At 38.8% G+C, this 19,563-nt stretch overlaps 1 protein-coding gene and 1 long non-coding RNA gene across 2 annotated transcripts in view; one reads left to right on the forward strand and one right to left on the reverse strand.

Moving 5' to 3' along the window:
* The first annotated feature begins 8,657 nt into the window (after nt 1–8,657).
* Nucleotides 8,658–19,563, forward strand: part of LOC106090691 (death-associated inhibitor of apoptosis 1) — a 154,345-nt gene continuing 143,439 nt past the window's right edge. The window contains exon 1 of the mRNA XM_013256974.2: nt 8,658–9,002. The gene's annotated coding sequence lies outside the window, so the exon portion shown is untranslated. The remainder of the gene's footprint in view (nt 9,003–19,563) is intronic.
* On the reverse strand, nt 17,573–18,791 carry LOC106090692 (uncharacterized). The gene is made up of 2 exons (XR_001221875.2): nt 18,136–18,791; nt 17,573–18,027 (listed from the first exon to the last, which is right to left on the reverse strand). It is a non-coding gene; the product is annotated as an uncharacterized LOC106090692 (long non-coding RNA).

A 19,563-nucleotide genomic window follows, 5' to 3' on the forward strand; every position in this document is an offset into this window, starting at 1 on the left:
TTTCAATAAACTACAAACACAAAACTGTACTTTTGTACATTATTGTTAAATAACTACCTTTTAGAATACCGTTGCCAATGATAATAAACAATAATTTTACTTTTTTATGCCAGATAAGGCGTTGAAATTAAGTGACGTCTGCTCACAATGTAGTTGGTTACCAAAACGCAAATGAATTTACAATGACATAGGACTTTGCTCAATGAAACGTCAAAATATGCTGTGCTGTCAAAAATCTTACTAGCCCCTGGGCTATTCACCACACCACTACGAGTACATGTGGTGTTAATTGTCCATTATAACGGTGGTGCCATCTGAAGTATTTTGCACTTAACCTGTTTGTCGCACATTGTAGCTAGGTGGAGCTAAGTCAATGAATTCACAAAAGCATAGTGTGCTTTCACAGTATTCCGTTTGGTGAATCACAGATGGCGACACAGACATAGTTGCTAGTCGTTGACGTTAATTGTCCAAATGGGCCAAAAGGGTAAATAGTATTTTATTTGATATGTAGATGGCTAAAACATTCTCGTAAAGTTTTGATTGAGAAATACGATCACCAGGATTCACTAATTCAGTGAATCCTGTACGATCACAAAAGTGTTGGAAAAATTAAAAAATTGCCTTTTTTAATTTGCCTTTAAGTAGTTCGTATAACAGTTCCCATTAGTGTAGTTTTACGGAAGGATGAAAATGATTTTAGACACTTGCTTCGCAAACAATAGAAATTATCTACAGCACTGTTCTATCCGAAGGACTTTCAGTAAGAGTTGTATAAGCCTAAACCAGGTGAATTAAAGCAGGGGCAGGGGCATTTTAAGGATTGCATTTTCGGAGTCGTTTAATAATTGTTTTTAATAAAAAAGTGACAAACTAATGTATAATTGTTTGGCGCTACAGCTGCGTATATTTATCACTTAAATCGTATTTATCACTGCCCACGCATAATCATTTGTCGCTAAAGGGTAACCCTTTTCTCTCCCACACAACTTCTGTTCAGTTCTCGTGTAAATTTCAATCGGTAAGGATGACAATGCATAAAGAACAGTGAGTTTAATGAAATGGACGAATATAATCTGTTATGCATCCTTAAATTTTAAATATAAAATGCAAATAATTAAAGGAACTTAAATAAATCAGTGATTAACGCGATGAAGAAAAACGAAAGTAAAATTTTGTGCAAATCTCTGCCATATGTTTTGTTGGCCACTGCTAATAGGATCGTGGTGAAAAGTGTACATAAACAAACCAGCGTACTAATGTGGGGTTTCTGGGGAACGATGACCATCAGAATGGGAGATTGTGTCTGCGATAGGGAGAGTGAGAGAAATCAAAGCCAATAAATGGGGCAAAATCAGTTTCGAGAAAATATGACGAATAAATAAATAACATGTTTAGAATTCTTGCACACAAAAATATAAAAATTAGTTTCAATCAAGAAAATAATCGATCCAATTAATATTTAAAAAACTGTTTCATTAACAATAATGTCAAATCAATCACAGTTTTTGAAAAAGGTGAATCATATTCAATTTAAAAATTCATATTTAATTAAAATAAATTATTGGAATTTTTTTGAAATCTTGCATTGATCAAATTACAAAAAAATGATTGATATTTAATTGGATCAATTAAAACATGATGAGAAAACATTGAAAAGATAAAAATTTTATACCTATTCAGATTATGCGAACACTGTGATATTTTTTCTATGTACTTGCAGTAACAGATGAGACTGTAAGTTCAATGGCTGGTGGTTATAAAAACGTTCTCTAAAGCCTAGTATTGACTTCGATTGGGCGGAAAATGTTGCTAAACATCAATTAAATTTTGTGAAATTTCAATGTTTTTAACAGTGTTGCTAATTTGCTTAGTTGTAATTAAACTTTTATTTGGCGTGTAAAGCGCTTTTTTTGGTTGTAAACACTTGTATGTTGACATCATTGTTATCATTTAAGATGTGTGTCCTTAGTCATTCCACCACTTCTTTAATCGCAAAGATCTTCGGTTGACACACACTGCAGTGGTCGGATAAACTTCTCGATTTGAACAATGTGCGCAAACCACCTGGTCTTCTAGTTTGGAACCATCCGTTAAGAATGGGTTCTATTAGAAATAGCAGTACAGTACTTTTTATGAATAAGCAGCTCAGGCAGTGTGGAATCCACACTGGGATATCAGGCATTGTATCAAGAATAACACAGTGGCCGTAGGCGCCGCATGACCAAAGGGAAAGCAAATCCCTTAGCCTCACAGCAGCGGTCGGAACATTTTGTCTAGCCACGATGTCCACAGGCATTGAAGCGCTGTCCTCCAGATCACAACACCATATAACAATATAGGTTTAACAACTGCAGTAATACCCAGTGCATGACACGCGGTTTAAACCCCCAACTTTTGTCAATAGCTCTCTTACAGGTATATAGGGCAAAAGTTGCCTTTCTTGCCCTTTCCAAAATGTTGGATTTGAAGTTAAATTTGCTGTCCAGCAACACACGTAGGTATTTTGAGCTATCAGTAAATGGAACATTCTTTCTTTCCAAGAAAAGTGCCACTGTAGGTAACTTGTATCTTCTGCTGAAAATACTACTTCTGTCTTACACGGATTTATGACTAGATCACATTCCGTAGCCCACTTCGCTGTTCGCACGTAGAGCTACCTGAAGTTTGTCTCTAAGAGTGCTGGGACACTTTCACCTAACCGCTATAGCCACGTCATCAGCATACGTGACCACTTTTACACATTTTTCTTCCAGAGATAATAATATATTGCCTATGGCTATGTTCCAAAGTAGAGAAGACAGTACAATTCCTTGAGTTATTCCTTTGTTGACCCATGTTTTTTAGATCAACAGATCCCAGGTCTGCCGTAATGCATCTTTTAGTAAGTAAGTTATTAATAAACTTTCTTACGATATTGTTGATGACTAGAAAACACAACTCTTATATGTATGATTGACGTCGGTTTAACATTATTGAAAGCTCTTTCAATGTCAAGAAATGCTACCATTGCGTATTCCTTGACAGCAAGAGAACCACACGTCACCTGTCGTTTTTTCCGACCTCAGGCCAGTGTTGAAGTGAAATTCAGGTCATGCGTGCTCCAAACTCCGATCGCGGACTGAAAACGCCGACTCCGCAGCCCTGAGCCTGGCATCTCTTTCCACGGTTCAAAGACGATCTTTGCATCTTCTAACCAGTCTCAACTTCACATAGTTCGACGCCAGAGCCTTCAGTGTTGTCTATATTATTCCTTGTTTAACAGAATTTAGGGGCTCTCGGGGAGGGCAAGGTAACTCCATCCACGAGTTCCCTTTTGCGGGGAAAAGGACATCCATCAACAAGGAAGGCTTTGCTGCCTAAATGGGCGATAGCCAATGGGTTTAGTAAAACCCCCCAGAAAGGCAGAGCTGATGTTGTTCTCCAGAAGGAGGACGAATGACGTAATAAGTTGACTGGTCCTGGAAGAAGTGAGATACCGCTCCCTCCGAAGGCTAAATACCTGGGCTTGATTTGTGACCTGATATTAAACTGGAGAATGAACGACGAGGAAAGAGTTAAACGGCGGTTGAATGCACTCTACTCATATCGCATAATCTATAGGCAGGAGTTGGAGACTAAGAGCAGGGACAGTCTACTGGATGTGCATTGCTGTTGTTAGGCCGATCCCCATGTATGGGTGCATGGTGTGTCACTGGGCCCTATAGAGGGTGACTCTACGCGGTATGATGGAGAAGGTATAGGGTATTGTGGAGGTGCTGATATTGGGGTGATGAGGAGTGCTTCAAGAGTAGCACAGAATGCGATACTTGATCTGAGACCTTTGCCCTTGTACGTGAAGGGCGTTGCGTTGAGTATAGTCTTCTGGCAGAGAGCTAGGGACTAGTGCTCTTTGGGTTTCGGGCATTCGTTTGTTCTGCGGTAGCCGATGTCGTGGTATTGGCAATGCCTGACGGACTGTATGCCGAACGGATCTTTCTTAGATGGCGTCTTGGAGTTGGTTTTCTCGGAGAGGTAGCTTTGGGCTGGGGACGTCCCGAACTTCTCCGATCCCTCTATTTACACGGATTGGTCCAAGCTAAATGAGGACACTGGAGAAGAGGTTTTTATTGAATTCCTAGGGATTAGAGAGCCACATAGACTTCTGTGCGGGTGTAGTGTCTTTCATTATTCCTAATATGTCTATACAAAAAACTAACACAAAATAAAAAGACATTTCTTAAAAAATTTAAACTAACAAGTTTTGTAAACAGCTCATTGACATTGTTCGCTGCATTTAATAGACATATACATTTAAAATCAAAAAATATTACAATGTTGCTAGCAACATGTTGAAATCATTTCGCAAAAGAGAACATCATCGGTGGCTATCCCATCCTAATGCTTGTGAGGTACTATACAATGTAAGATGTCGTACTGCGTACCCCAAAATATGTCGTACTGCGGCACGCTGTTCGGACTCGGCGACAAAATGGAGGCTTAAAATGAAACCGAACAGCACTCTTTGTTGTGTTAGCAGTTTGCCCATGTTCCTTAACGAAAATGGGAAAATTTTTAACCCTCTGTCATTACTGCCACGTTATCCTCTTTTTCATTTCCTTTAACCCCACTGTAGCTACGCTCCTAAATGATGAGATTTGTACCGTATGTAGCGTGATGCTTTTTTTGCTTTTCTCGTCCTGCACTGATCTTAAAGCATTCGGCCTTAACCTTCAGCTTAGCCGCCATCATGAGATACTTTATTATATATGAAGCTCAGTTGGACCCATAGGGACTGCCTCTCTGAATATCCTTTAAAACCGTATCGCCAAAAGTGCAAGCTTTTCAATTACAGAAGTATCTGCCAGTCAGAGAGATAGTACTCGACAATCTATTTCGTCCAATCTCGAGAATACACTTCGCCATTTAAGTTAAACCATACATGACGCCCCATCCACTCTCATAGCCCAGCAAATGTACACATACAGTACTTTTTTCCTCTCGGAAACCAAACTGGCATGGGAATGCACCTCTCAAATTCTTGTTACAGCTATCTTCCCTTGTACTGTTGCACTTACTGTTAAGAGGCAGATGCTCCAAAACGAGTTTTAATTGCTCCTCCATCTATTAGGCGATTTCAGAAGGACTACGACTCAAGCTTATTTCTACGTACGATTGAAATAACCTTCTTCGACACACCGGGTGCGGTGGACAATATAAAAGTTCGTCATATGGATCTGCAATGTAGACACTGATTCTCTTCCCCGTGTAGCGATAGCTACAAGATGGCATTTGTTCGTTCCTCCTATCCATTCCAGCGTCCTTGGTACTAGTATTTAAACAAGTTTGGGCATGAACATTCCATTAAAGAGCCGCAGGGATACTTCTATCGTATTAATAAGTGCTGAACGTTCAAGATAAGGTACCTCCTTTTAATTGCAGAAAACGAACGGCTTGACGCAGAACGACAACACTTTGCAGAGAAGTTTACACGGCTGATTATCAATGGTAAAATCACAAGTGTCGCCAACAGGACAGAAGGCGCATATACCCAGAGAAAAGTTGATACCAAACGTGCTCATTTCAAAACCATACGGTATTGATACTAACGCAACATCGTATGGTACAAAAACAATACCGGTTGGTGTGAATGAAACCAAAAATAATAAGTACCGTTTGGTACTAGCCTTATTACCCAAATGGTATTGTTTCTAATAGCAACCTGTTATTGGTTTTAGCAGCAGACCGTTATTGGTTTTAGTACCAAGCCGTAATTAATTATTTCACTCTCTAATGAACCAAAAAAAAAAACGTTGAAAATAACTTTAATCTAATTTTGTTCCGATTACTTATGTTGATATTACAAAAAGGAATGTAACAGGGTGATAAACCTCAATTCTTTGCATTCAGCAATTGATTCCATATCCATTAATTCCCAGAACTGTTTTCCACACCAGCGACTATAACTTTTTGATGTAGATTGTCCTTAGACCGCTTTCGAGTATTTTAGCAGGTTTTTACGCATTCAAATTGTATTAAAACAATTTATTTATTTGTTTAACAAATATTTTATAACGGCGTCAATATTTAAAGAACAAAGCACAACGACATTTCCGGCGCGATGGTCAGGCTGTCTATAACAGATCTCAGTCCCTGGGTTCTCAGGCCCACTCTGTCCACTATCTTTGATCCATCCGTGGAACATGATCTTCCAGACGGCAATACTAGGTTTCCGTCAATCCAAGACTGTGCCGCTGGCAGCAGTGCCACGCACTAGACCTCAAGGTTCATCTCAGGTATCCGATCGGACAACTCTTCCCTTCCTTCTAGGTTTCCTACCTTCGCCTCGATTCTAACGCGATGGTATAAGCTGCTCCCATTCTCCCATCGCCTTAAGTCTCATAGCCGCAGTGGCTGCCTCACACTTTATCTGTATGTCAATGGGTCGGGTATCATCGCTCCGCCTATACCAAGACAACATGTTCTCTGAACCTGTTGTATGGTCCTTATGTTGCATTTTTATCCTTTGCAGTCCACCAAACTACTGAGACGTAAGTAAGTATTGGTCTAATCACGCTCCTGTAGAACCAGTGGACTATCCTCGGATTCAGGCCCCGTTTCGAGCCTACGGCCCGTCTACATAGTGCCCAACTTCTATGAGCCTTCTCAGTACGCTCCTGAATGTGACACTCCCAATTCAGTTTCCTGTCCAAGATTACACCTAAGTATTTGACTTTGTCAGATATCGAAATCGTCTTATTGAGGAAACGTGGTGCGTTAAATTGGTCCACCTTCCTCTTCCTCGTGAACAGGCATATTTCAGTCTTTTCTGTGTTAACATGGGGACCTCTGGGTCTAGCCCAGTCATGTGGCATAATCAAGACCCTTACGGCCCTTCTGCATAGCTGATTCGGATCCTTACCCCTTAGAAGTATTGTAACATTGTCTGCGTAGCAGACGGGTTCAAACTCCTCCTCAGTCAGCATCCGTATTGGTCATTTATGGTGGTCACCCATAGGAGTGGCGATAAAATGCCCCTCTGTAGCGTGCCTTGTGTCACTTTCTCCCTTACATTTATGCCATGTGACACCCAATTTATCCACCTGCTTCTTAGCATATGGTTTATCTAGTCTCTAAGGACCCGGTCCACCCTTTAGGATCAGTGTGTCGGTCAGCACATTGTTAAAAGCCCTCTTGATGTCCATGCATACCGCCAATGTGTACGTCTTGGTATCGAAAGATTCTTATATTTTATAAACGACCTCGTGCAGGGCAGTCTCCACCGACCTTCCCTTGACATAGGCATACTGTTTGAATTTGAACAGTTCGCTGGATGTCCTACTCTTCATCGTGGTGTTCAGCTTTAGTACGATGTACTAAGCCTATGCCTCCTATGGACTAAAGCCAATGTCTATCATATTCATGTACAATTATTCATCTCGGGAGGTACGTAATTCATCTCGTAATTCAGTTAATTCACATCTAATCCAAGGTTATTGGCCAGCATTAAACATAAGGAAAATTCGTATACATAAGAAAATTGGTTTTGAAGCTATGCTGATCAATCCGTCCATCGAAATCCCCGTACCCCAAATGAGAAAAAAATGTTCCCCATCACGAAAATTTTCCCCAATTTGGGGAAATTTCCCCTTATCTGACAACACTGCAGTATACTACCAAAGTTCTGATATTTTCATTCTCTTTTGTATTCTCTAACATATTGCTCAGTCCAAAAAATCAGCTCTCGATTTAAAATATATTAACTTTCACATAGAGATACATAGTTGTATTCATGGAGATAATTGCTCTGCATGTGCCTTTTTGTTTTACCATTCATTGGAAAGCTGGTGACCAAAATCTAATATCCCATTAAAAATGAATTTTTTGGGTTGTCTTATGTGCATTATATATTTAAACATTTTCAATTTCCTTTTGCACACAGTTTGACATTTGCCCAATGGATAGAGCGTAATTACGAGGTGCATGTAAAAATTGAGGTAAATTATCACAGCTATTCACCTAATGAGATACACTGAAAGATAGAAAATTCGTAATAACTTAAATTATAAGTTAAATACGACAGAAAATATGCTATTTTAAGGTAACAAAATGCGTCTACCAATTTATACATGATTAGATTAAATTGATTGTGGTATATCGGGGGTAGGTAGGTACCTCCGATATACCACAATCGACCGCTCTGTCTATACCACACAATCATACATTTTAAAAGCGTTGACGGCCGGAAAGTTTTGCAAATGACAATTTTTGTTGTAGTTCACATACATTGCTCTCGCACTCATTCCGGCTTGATGAGATCTTATTCTCTATTTTGCCACCAACCAACCCCCAGAGACAATGTGGCACACACATGTATTTATGTGTGCATACATGTATGAATGACATACAAATGTACATACTATGTCATTATTACGCCGTTATTACGTATTAAAATCTTGCAGTGTTCATTCAACAAACTTTTCACAAAACAAAAGCACACACCATACAATAACAAGATAGCGTAAACCAACCAACCAAACAAACAAATAATAACGGCGAAGGGAATAAAAGCAGCGCGATGTTTAGAACGGGCTACGGGCATATGCAACAAACAAACGAAGCGACGACGCCAGCGTTTGTCAGATAGCAAAAACACGCAGAATATGCAGCACAAAATATTGCGAAACTAAAACTCAAACCAAAGTGTTGTTACCAGCGCTAGATAGCGGTCGGTACTCTCCAAAGTCAATGGCGTACGAAATGTGAAATCTAATAACAAAATAGAAAAACAACAAAATAGATAAGGGAATAATTTATACAACTTTAAAAAGTACACTAAAAGTGTTAAGCCCCAAAATGAAATAAAGAAATAATTAAAAAAATTAAAAAAAAAAAATTATGAAGAAGTGAAACAAACTATAAATAAATGTTTATTTAAGTGATGTGGAAAGGAAAATCCATTAATTTGCATATACTTTCTATGATTGATTTGTGAATAAAATATTGCTGTCAACATGAATACGGTAAGTGTCAATTGTTTACTCTTTTCTTCTCTCCAAATCTCGCTTCATGCGCCAAGTCCATGTAGGCATTTTAGATAACACTTCCTGTAACCAGTTACCATTGAGTGTGAGAGTCCTCTCCCTGTTTACAGTACGCCTGAGCAGAGTATAATAATAGTAAGATAGTTTTAGTAGTAAGAAAAACATATAGTACATCCATCCCAGCAGTCCAAACGTCTGTTCCGACATTGTCTTCAAAGAATTCTTCAGGACAATTTGGATTGTCTCACCGATATGTCATATCTGCTGCCTGTTTTAATGAGAAATTTAAATATTATTTATGCTCTCTAAAGGACATCGTAACAGACCTGTCATGATGACATTTTCGTTCATAATTTAAAAATTTTATTTACTTTTTTTCTTGGAAAAACGGATGCTCCCTAAAGGGATCGAATTGTCATGAGACATGATAACATGTTCGTTCACAATGTCTTTGTGTGATTTGCGCGACAACTTTATGAAAATGCCATCATACTTTTTTTTACACTTTTTTTCTAAAGCAAGCTAAAAGTAACAGCTGATAACTGACAGAAGAAAGAATGCAATTACAGAGCCACAAGCTGTGAAAAAATTTGTCAACGCCGACTATATGAAAAATCCGCAATTACTTTTTGGGCAACCCAATAATATGAACACGCACCCTTCTTTTAAGACGTTTTGACGACGCGGCCTGCTGGGATCATAAACGACGCTGTGCTTTCTCAGTGGCCTATACCATTGGTTGCAAGCACACAAACATGATGTTTTGCGAAAGTACAAACAAAAAGAGAACACAATTTTCTTTTGTGTATAGGTGGTGGAAATCCTTTTTATGTTATTATGAATAAGAGGGACAAAACAAACAATAAGATATTATGTTTAGGGTTCGGAATTTGCGACAATGATTATATTGTGGCACAAAGCTATGTCATTTACCAAATCTGCAATTTGATCGGGGAATAAAGATTTGGATCATGTGTTTTGTTATATCAAAAATTAAAAAAAGCAATTAAATTAAGTGTTTTGCTGGGCCAAACTGTTGATAGTCACAATCATAGATTCTATATTTGTTATCCTTGCGGCTGTGTTCGTAGCCACAATGTCAAGCGGAATTAAGTTTAGCTTTGAATTTAGTTTATCAGATTGTGGCATCCTTCAGACCTGGCTGAGTATTGAACAGTAGGTGTATTTTTGGAGCGCCATCCATCAGGCCACAACATCATAAAGCATTATAGGTCTGACAACTACAATGTACAATCAAAACATGACACTCAGTTCATGGTAAAATTAAGAAGTTGCGTCTTTAGCACAACAACAAAAACCTACCCCCATGTATACGACCACAACAGCATAATTCATTATAGGTCTGACAACTACAATGTACAACCAAAACATGACACTCAGTACAATTAGGAAGTAGCGTCATTAGCACAACAACAAAAATTTACCCCCAAGGAAACTACCTTGATTAGCAAATGCCATAACTTTAAATGCCGAAGTGGTTTTAGAAATAAATTTTGTTTTAAAACCTATCTTCTTCAACTCTGTTTTATATTTGTATTTTTATCATTGTTGCTTATGTGCGGAATATCGGATGAAATAAAACATCGTTTTAAGATTTAAGAAAAAAATCACAGCTGTGTCAACAAGCACTTGACTTTTAAGGCCAAAACAGAATGAGCGCGTTGAGCTTGGGTTTCAAGCGTCGCGTTGCAAACATTTTCAACTTTGACGCTTGAAAGCGAGCGTCATTTTGTGCTGTCACATGTAAGTAGTGCTTTTAGTCGTCAAAGTTAAAAATTTTGTAAACTTTTGCGGGTTGATTTTTTGACATTTGTTTGCAGAGTTGCATTTTTCAACGCGACGCTCCACATTCATTCTGTTTAGACCTTTAGAGTTATTGCAAAGTCGAAACAAAAATACAAAGAATTGTATTCAGCTGTTCGAATGACCTCACATTATAAATGAATCTCGCACTCGATTTATAAACGCCATTGCAAATATTGACAAATATCGAATGACAAAAAGTGTATATCGGTTGCTGCCATATTACATTGATTTGAGAAGATAAAAGTTTGCAAAATTTTCCAAAAGAGACACCTATTTATTTCAAGTTTCCGTCAACTTTGGCCATAAATGCAATTTCATTTCTTTTTAATTTTATAAAGCGGAGGTATTAAGATAAATTTCCCAAGACCAATATACCGTTGTCTCAAGACCAATATGGACAGTTTTTTTTACTAAATTTCAAATGTTTAACATTGGTAAAAAAGTTATACTATGATTTTTTTACATTTTTATACCCACTACGAAAGGATGGAGGTATACCAATTCCATATTACATCCTTTTGTAAAACCTTTTGCGATCCCATAAAGTAATGGGTTTTCGATAAGAGCTTTACAAATTTTTTATACCCTTATCGGACCATAACTTGATTGTAAATAGGCCATATCGGTCCATGGTTTGATATAGCTGCCATATAAACCGATCTTGGGTCTTGACTTCTTGAGCCTCTAGAGTGCGCAATTCTTATCCGATTGGGATGAAATTTTGCACGACGTATTTTGTTATGATATCCAATAACTGTGCCAAGTATGGTTCACATCGGGCCAAAACCTGATATAGCTGCTATATAAACCGATCTTGGGTCTTGACTTCTTGGGCCTCTAAAGAGCGCAATTCTTATCCGCAATTCTTGCCTGAAATTTTGTACGACGGATTCTCTCATGACCATCAATATACGTGTTTATTATGGTCTGAATCGGTCTATAGCCCGATACAGCTCCGATATAAATCGATCTCTCTATTTTACTCTTTGAGCCCCCAAAGGGTGCAAGTCTTATTCGAATTGGCTGACATTTTACACAGGTCTCCAACATATAATTTAGTTGTGGTCTAAACCGGATCATATCTTGATATCACTCTAATAGCAGAGCAAATCTTTTCTCATATAATTTTTTGCCTAAGAAGAGATGCCGGGAAAAGAACTGACTAATGCGCTCCATGGTGGAGGGTATATAAGATTCGGCCCGGCCGAAGTTAGCACGCTTTTACTTGTTTAATTTGGCCTAGATCGGTCCTGATTTGGATATAGCTGCCATATAAACCGATCTCTCGATTTAAGGTCTTGGGTCCACAAAAGTTAGACGTAGATCCCATTATAGGTAAGTTATGTTAGGTCCTTCGAACCCTTCAATTTGGCCCAGACTTGGATATAGCTGCCATATAGGCCGATCTCTCGATTTAAGGTCTTGAGCCCATAAAAGGCGCATTTATTGTCCGATTTTGCCAAAATTTAGGACAGTTAGTTGTGTTAGACCCTACGACATCCTTCTTCAAATTGGCGCAGATCGGTCCAGATTTAGATATAGCTGCCATATAGACCGATCTCTCGATTTAAGATCTTGGGCCTATAAGGGCGCATTTATTGCCCGATTTTGGCAAAATTTGGGACAGTGAGTTGTGTTAGGCCCTTTGACACCTTCTTCAATTTGGCTCAGATCGGTCCAGATTTGGATATAGCTGCCATATAGACCGATCTCTCGGTATAAGGTTTTTTGGTCCATAAAAGGCACATTTATTGTCCGCTTTCGCCGAAAAGGGGGACAGTGAGTTGCGTTTGGCTCTTCGACAACTTTCTGCAATTTGGCCTAGATTGGTTTAGATTTGGATATAGCTAGCTGCCATATAGATCGATCTCTCGATTTAAGGTTTTGGCCCATAAAAGGCGCAATTATTGTTCGATGTCGCCGAAGTCTGAGACAGTGAGTTGTGTTAGGTCCTTCGACATCCCTCTTCAATTTGGCTCAGATCGGTTCAGATTTGGATATAGCTGCCATATAGACCGATCTTTCGATTTAAAGTATTGGCCCCATAAAAGGCACATTAATAATTCGATTTCGCTCAAATTTGACACAGTGAATTATGTTAAGCTTTTCCACATCCGTGTCGTTTATGGTTCAGACCGGTCTATATTTGGATATGGCTACTAAAAACACCAATATTTTGTTCTACAAAATTGAACAGTGACTTATACTTATTAGACCTCTTAATATCCGCCTCAAATTTGATACAAATCGGACCATATATCGATAAAGCTGCTATGGGGGCCTAAATTATGCCTTTTTCACCGGTTCATGACAAAAGGTGGTTTACATATATACTCGAGGTGGTGGGAATTCAAAGTTCGGCCCGGCCGAACTTTACACCTTTTTACTTGTTTTCCAAACATTCAACAAATTTTGTCTTCTTCTTCTGTTCTTACAAAATGTTCTTGAATGATAGCCGCTGATTTCAATTGCTACATTCTCCTCCGTAGACTTAGCACGGTGTAAGAAACGCAACATTTTCCACTCTCTGCAGGCAACACCATTACAAACGAACACTACACCCAGTGGTGGGGCTAAATATGTCCGGTATGGGGGTATTTTTGGGGGTGAGGCGGATCCCCATATATCAGATGCGTGCTCTGGTCTCAAATACCTTTCATTTAAGTCCCATATTGTTATTATTGGTTTATATTTCATTTGGCTGGTGGCTTTGGAGGTGGGGCGGCCCCCTAGATATCTCACCCTAAATAAGGATACAAATTTCTGTATTTAAGTTATTATAAACAAACTAAATTTCGCTTAAATCGCCCCACCCATCTCCGAGATCTAGTGTTATTGAAAAAAGGGTATGGGGAGGAAATATGTCCAGTTTGAGGGGTATGCAGGGTGGGGCGGCCACCCACGTACTAAGCCCTGAAAAAATATCAGCATCCTGCTCTACTCTCAAATTCCTTTAATTTAAGCCCCAATTGCCATTGGTTTAGGGGAAGTTTATGAGGTGAAACGACCCCCAAACATTAGGCCTCGAAATTGGATATCAAATTCGTTTTCTACTATCAAATACCTATTATTTAACGCCCTAGTAGACAATCATGACCAGTTTGAAGGGAGTTTAGAGGCGGACTCTGAAGTAATATCACCATCGTGCTAGAGCACGATTTTGTTTAAGCCCCTTAATGTCAAGCATTTTGAAGGAGGCAATCAAAATATTCAGTGCTATGGGTCTCGTTCAGATTTACACTATCTGGGTCCTCCAGTGTCCATCCCAAGTTGAGGGTAAAAAGTGTACTCTACTGCCACAGACCTTTTATTTCTGTCCTATTCTATCCTGATCGGCCTTCATATATTATTTCATATTATTCATATAACATTTTTGATTCAATTTTTTTGGATAGGATATCGGGAGGGGGATTGCCCTTTCATTTGAGTACGATAAATTCTCGGTCATCCTACATGACAGTTTGGCGTTGCATTCATTGGAAGGAGAGGGTCGTTCCCCTCGACGCTAAAAACCAAACGACAATTTATTTAAGTCTTTTATTGTCGCGATATACTGTATCTGAGTCCCGTTCTATCAACGGTAGGATGTGACCCAGATACTTGAATCCTTATGCCAATATTAGATTAGAAATATACTGTCATAGACCTTTCTTTTAATTGACGTATTATCCCGACCGAACTACAGGTCATTTACAGGTATTCAGTGGATGGGCCGGTCCCAGACTCTGTCCTTATTGTGCATACCAAATTCGTAGTCAACTCGCAAAGACCTTTTATTCGATACCCATTTTGTGACGTTTATGCCCGTTTTGAGGGCATTCTTACAACAGATGTGTACTCAGCTTCCAAATATCTTTCGTTTGATACCCATATTGTCTCAATCGGGAGGTGCCTTAAACACCAAGGATTCATGTTTATATCCGCATTGGACACTACCTTCAAATAGCTTTATTTTGATATCCATATTGTCCCATATCCATATTGTCCCGGTAAAATTGTCCTGCTGGGGGGATTTAGGGGGTGGGAAGGGGCCTCAGACAACAAAAAATAAATGTTTGTGTCAGATTTGTATTCTACTTTTGAATACCTTTCATTTGATACCCATATTGCTCAAAGCGGTTAAAATATCCTGTTGGGTGGTGATTGTGGCGGTGGGGGCCGCCACACTTAGGGTAACATTTTAATGCCAAGTTCGTTCTCTACTTTTAAATACCTTTCATTTGATACCCATATTGCCCAAAGCGGTGAAAGTGTCCTCTTGCAGCTTTTTTTGGCATCTTTATTTGTGTGAATTCAAAGCCATAGATATTAGTGGGGGTGACTGTGCGAGGGGTGACAGGTATGTGCGAGAAAAAGAGTATGCTAAAAGAGGTTACCATCGCGGTGCGGGTGTGGTGTGATGCGTGTGGCCCTACTTGGTGTTCTTTGGCATGAAGATCAATCAGTAACTTAAGCTGCGGCTTTGGACAATGACGTTTGAGGTTTAATATGTTGACAACGATAAAATACAACTTTGGCAACGCACTTATTTAAACATAAAAGTAAACTTTCAAAAGAGCCAAAGTAACTAATTATGTGACCACATTATGCACCTAATGAATGAAATAGTTGGCGAAGAGTTAAAACAAGTGAAGGAAAGAAGGTGCAGTATTTTTGCTTACATTTTGTGATGGGTCCCATAAGAGTTAAGGTACAAATCAATATCTTGTTGTATGTTTCTATGTTCGTGTAGACTAGGATTTACTTCCAATATTCAGATAGTTTAAAATGATATTTCAATATCAGAAGGGAGTTTGGTGAGGGATTGCTCTGCCACTGAAGAACCCAAAGCAGCATGTAGCACGATCTGGTTATGTGGGGTCTCGAATGGAAGGATGAACGAATCTGACAAAAGAATATAACGTCAAGTGTTTGGGGTTCATCCTTTTTACTTAAACCACAGTGATGGTTTTACAAGTAAAATACTAACCTTACTTTAAGATATAGATTCAACATTCAGAGAGTTTTGCAACAAAAGGCACCAACATACATGTAGCCTTACCATGACAATATGGGGCTAAAATTCACGGTATTTGAGAATAGAGTAGGAATGTGAGAGCAATATTTTGGGCCAACAATCTCAAGGACCTCCAAACATGCCCAAAAGAACATGTTGCAGAAACTTTGTTCCTTCTACATGTAAAAGCTCTAAACAGTAAGTATGGTAAGCACCAGAAATGGCTATATAGTCATGTTTATAGCGCTAGCCCCTCCTTCAATTCCCACCAAGCGGACATATAACCCGATAATAACAATATGGGACATAAATTAAAGAAGATCGGTACGAAACTTTATATAATAAATGAAAAAAATAAACAAGTTATGGTCCAATTCGGACCATAATTGAATTGAATGTTGGACACCATAGTAGAAGGCGCAATTCTTACAATACGAGTAAAAATTGCGCCCTTTAGGGGCTCAAGAAGTAAAATAAAGAGATCGGTTTATATGGGAGCTGTATCAAGCTATAGACCGATTCGGACCATATTGGACACATATGTTGAAGGTCATGGGAGAATCCGTTGCACAAAATTTCAGCCTAATAGGATAATAGTTACGCCCTCTGGAGGCTCAAGACGTCAAGATCCCAGATCGGTTTATATGGCAGCTATATCAGGTTATGAATCGAATTGAACCATATTTGGCACAGTTGTTAGAAGTCATAACAAAACACGTCATGCGAAATTTCAGTCGAATCGCTTGAGAAATCAAGACCCCAGATAGGTTTATATGACAGCTATATCAGGTTATGGACCGATTTCAACCATGCTCAACACAGTTGTTGGAATAAAACTTCTCATGCAAAATTTCAGCCAAATCGGATAAGAATTGTGCCCTCTAGTGGATCAAGAAGTCAAGATCCAAGATCGGTTTATATATCAAAAAATGGACCATTTACAGTCCCAACCGACCAACACTAATAATATATAATATTTGTGCAAAATTTCAAGCATCTAGCTTTACACCTTAAAAGGTTAGCGTGCTTTCGGCAGACAGACGGACGGACGGACAGACTTATAATGTCACGACGAGCAAGAATATATATACTTTATGGGGTCTCAGACGAATATTTCGAGGAGTTACAAACAGAATGACGAAATTAGTATACCCCAAAAGACATTTTGGGCTAATTGCCTGTACGGCCGCACAATCTTAACCTTTTGATATATGCACTGCATTCAACCCAAAGGTATTGGCATACACAACGCCAACAATGTGGACTATATTTGAAGTCAAGCTACATCCATGAGACCTAGAAGTTTAAATTACAAATATAAGTAAATTTTTATTCTGTGTATTGTAGAAGGCACAGCGGAGTGTGCTTGGGTGGGATAGTTTAAATTGAAGCTTGGAATTTTCCCAACAATTTAAGGTAGCATATCTCATTATATCATAGCCATAAATGAGGTCGGGGATGTTTTCACTGTTAAAAACCAAGTATGTACTACGTCACATTCTATTGTTAAAGGAACTTTTACTCTGTATCACTTCTTCTACAAAACATGCAAATATCTCTATTCTACTCCGTTCCGGTTACATGCGGAACATAAAAGTACATTTTTCAAAAAAGCCGAGTTTTCCACAATTTCACATGAAAACCGACCGTCTTACTTAAGGGAAATTTCCATACCTCTCCAACGATGTATAAAATATTTCCCAACTCGTAATCGATCTACTCTAAATTCCAACTAGACTTTACTTTATTTGTGAGAGCTTTATCAGATTTTGATCGATTCGTCCATGATTAGGCAGAAATTTTGTACATTAGATACCCATGTGCTCATCAATTAAGTTTATTCGGGTCAATTTTTCTCTCTGTATTCCTTTTCGGAATTGGGTATTGAAATTGTTAAAGTGCGTTTTTAGTTTTTTTTTGGAAAATATTGTAAATATGTTTTTGATATTTCTTTATGTAGACATGCCATCATAATCCGTACCCTAGTCCTGGGAGGAAAGTGTGTATATTTTGTTATACCAAGGGACCTTTTCTCTTTAAATAGATGAACTGCGCGAATGATGAAAATTCTCATGGGTTTAAAGTTCATTGGCATTCCTGTGTGACTGGGCATAGCTTCCATGATTTTCTCGTATTTTCCATTTTACGCTTTAAATGAGCCAACGTATCGGTAGCAGCGTCCTTGCAGCGAAATCCCAGAATATTAAATTTCATAGAGTAAATATGCAAGGGAAAACACCAAAATAAAACAATTTACGCTGCTCAAATGTCGTTCATGCATAAAATTACCTCTGAATAAATATTTTCCATTCCAAATTAAAAAAAATGATTTCCTCGTATTGCATTCGCATTGAATTTTCCCATGCTTTCGCGGCAGTAGCAATGCTTGGAAAACTTTTTCGCCTAGATGTGCAAATGAATAAATGAATAGATTTCAATTTAGTTGGGTTGCGAAATTTCTGATATTTTCATTTCGCTTAACTTCCTCGCACTCTCCCCCTGCCCCATTTTTGTGTGTGATTTACAATTTTCCGCATGTTTTTTGTTTAAAGTCATAGCATCTACATCAGCAAACAAATTTACATTGTAAATATGAGATCATCGGAAATCAAGCAACAGCCGTTGCCGCTGCTGCCGCCGCTGTCATCGGCGACATCTCTTACGCCTCCACCCCAATTTCAGCGAAATTGTTTTTATAGTTTTGCGAGTACTTTTTTCTTTTAAATAAAGCAGCCAATTTCAACCAGGTTCAATTGTTTCGAATATTTTTTAGGTAATGGGTTGGAACGAATTACAGTCTCCTGAAGTTCTGTATAACCCCGGGTAAAGTGTTCCTATATATAGTAGTACTAGCTGGCCTGGTGTGCTTCGCTACAACCTTAAGTATTTGCGGCCTCCGTTTGACATGGTCCAAATTTTAAATCATTTTATATTCGCGTTTGACTCTCAAATACCTTTTATAAGAATCCCATATTGTCCCGTTCCATTTGGAACACAATTTTAACGTTGGGTGCCCCCTGGGAATTGACTAAAATTTGCATAGAAGATTCGTATTCTACCCTCAAATATTTTTCGTTTGAATTCTATATTATCCCGTTCGGTGTACATGTCCATCTGGGACATAATTTTGGGGTGGGGCTTTGGGGAATAGAACCCTAAGTACCTTTCGTTTAATTGCTATATTGTCCCGATCGACCCGTTTGATGGTTTTTGGGGTGGCTGCCCTTGGACTTGATCCCAAATTATTATATAAGTTTCGTATTTTACCTCCAATTACTTTTCACTTTATCCAGTCGGAAAACATGTCGATTTTGAGCGGTTTTCGGGGATGAGACGAGCCTCCCGACACTTGAGGTCAAGTTATTATGTCAAGTCGTACTCTACTCTAAAATACTTTTCATTTGATACCCCTATGGTCCCAATCAATAAACATGTCCGTTAGGGTGGGTTTTGGTTAGGGCGTCCTCCACGGTTATTTGACCCCTTAGCTTTTTACCGATGTTGTGTTTTTGTGTTACCATAAGGGGGCAAAAAAATGTCGCTTAAATTGATGCACCCATCTCCGAGATCTGTCGTTTTTATATCCTCCACCATAGGATGGGGGAATACTAATTTCCATATTCTGATATAGCTGCCAAAAAACTGTTCTGCCGATAAGACTTCTTGAGCCTCTATATGGCGCAATTCGTGTCCGATTTGGCTGAAGTTTTGCATGAG

This window comes from Stomoxys calcitrans, chromosome 1 (genome assembly GCF_963082655.1).
Source record: "Stomoxys calcitrans chromosome 1, idStoCalc2.1, whole genome shotgun sequence".
NCBI lineage: Eukaryota > Metazoa > Arthropoda > Insecta > Diptera > Muscidae > Stomoxys > Stomoxys calcitrans.